This window comes from Salvelinus sp. IW2-2015, unplaced genomic scaffold, assembly GCF_002910315.2.
Source record: "Salvelinus sp. IW2-2015 unplaced genomic scaffold, ASM291031v2 Un_scaffold2329, whole genome shotgun sequence".
NCBI classification, from domain to species: Eukaryota; Metazoa; Chordata; class Actinopteri; order Salmoniformes; family Salmonidae; genus Salvelinus; species Salvelinus sp. IW2-2015.
Genome location: NW_019943654.1, coordinates 1 through 1,925, shown reverse-complemented (window position 1 = coordinate 1,925; position 1,925 = coordinate 1). Strand labels below are relative to the sequence as shown.

Sequence of the window (1,925 nt, the reverse complement as noted above, 5' to 3'; positions counted from 1 at the left end):
ACCATTAGTCATTGAGGTTAAGGGATGTTTTAATTTAACCTGCACCATTAGTCATTGAGGTTAAGGTACGGTTTAATTTTAACCTACACCATTAGTCATTGAGGTTAAGGTATGTTTTAATTTAACCTACACCATTAGTCATTGAGGTTAATAAGGTATGTTTTAATTTAACCTACACCATTAGTCATTGAGGTTAATAAGGTATGTTTTAATTTAACCTGCACCATTGTTTCTGTGAATAATTGAGGTCTGAAAAAGTACATTTGAAAGACAGTACAGGCAGACGTTATATTCAATATTGGTGCCTAGGATCATATTACAAACTAAAATAACAACAATATTCCTATAAAACGAGTTACATATTTTTTTTATTAATTATCCCCTCCCCCAAAAATCCATAATCACACAAAACAATTCAAAAACAATTTCTCACTTTTCAATGTTTTAAGATGTTGAGGCATACAGCATTATCTTAATAAATCACTTTTCCTACAGTCAGACTACTACTTAGAGTTGGAAATCTAATTATATTATTGGACAGGGTGTCATTAAGTACACTTGTTCACATTATTTCCTGTATGTGGCACAAAAATAACAAATAATATATCCACTTAAGCCCACGGCTAAGGCCATGGTAATATATCCACTCAATGGAGGCCCACGGCTAGGGCCATGGTAATATATCCACTTAAGCCCACGGCTAAGGCCATGGTAATATATCCACTTAATGGAGCCCATGGTAATATATCCACTTAATGGAGCCCATGGTAATATATCCACTTAATGGAGGCCCATGGTAATATATCCACTTAAGCCCACGGCTAAGGCCATGGTAATATATCCACTTAATGGAGGCCCACGGCTAAGGCCATGGTAATATATCCACTTAATGGAGGCCCATGGTAATATATCCACTTAATGGAGGCCCACGGCTAAGGCCATGGTAATATATCCACTTAATGGAGGCCCACGGCTAAGGCCATGGTAATCTGAAATATTTTAAAATAAAATAAATGATCACGTCACACATTTTAAGTGATCATCCCCACATAGAGTCAGCTTCTCCCCAGTGCAGAACAGAGTAGCCAGCCAAAGACTGAAGATCATTCCCTATGATCAAATTAAAACCTTAAAAAAATAATACCTCTCTAAGAACGGCTCTATTCATTCTTTTCATCAACTGAATTTCTGACAACTGATTCATTTAGTCTGGATTTATGTGTGTGGGGGGGGGAGTAAAACCAAGGAAACATGACACACTCACAAGATGGATGACAGCCTTTGGGCTTTACCATTCCAAAATCACAAATCTCAACAGATCGAAACTCTATCCATGTGTGTATCAGCTACCAGTAGCAGAATGACAAGACAAACTTCCTCTGGAATCTCTCGCGGGGCACAGTGCTTGTTTGGTGTCCGGGGGGGGGGGGGTGACGTGGCATCTACGGTCTTCTAGAGGGAGCCGACCTGTGTGACGTGGCGTCTACGGTCTTCTAGAGGGAGCCGACCTCCTTGTAGATGAAGGAGTAGAGGCTGAGTTCAGGACGACGTGTGAAGCAGCTCTGACACACTGAGCTGTAGTACTGACCCAGCAAACTGTACAGATCCCCTATGAGACAGAGACTATGTCAGATACATCATTCATTCACCAAACAACCACAGCAGAGAATCTAGCAGAGGGCAAATTTTGACAAATGGTATTGCATTTCTTATTGATTTTGCAGATTGTGATTTAATAAAACTAATTGCTGACCAAAATTACATAATTCTATAACCAATATTGTAAGGTGTATGTATGCCTTTGCAATGTGCAAAATCCTGCATACATGTCAGTGTTGTATGTATAGAACTATAGAACACCAGACAGTGTTGTATGTATAGAACTATAGAACACCAGACAGTGTTGTATGTATAGAACTATAGAA

The 1,925-nt window shown here is 39.1% G+C and overlaps 1 long non-coding RNA gene across 1 annotated transcript; it reads right to left on the bottom strand.

The window, feature by feature from the left end:
- Window positions 1-348: 348 nt before the first annotated feature.
- Window positions 349-1,919, bottom strand: LOC139025169 (uncharacterized). Its single transcript, XR_011476627.1, has 2 exons — window positions 1,509-1,919; window positions 349-1,467 (listed from the first exon to the last, which is right to left on the bottom strand). It is a non-coding gene; the product is annotated as an uncharacterized lncRNA (long non-coding RNA).
- Window positions 1,920-1,925: the final 6 nt, after the last annotated feature.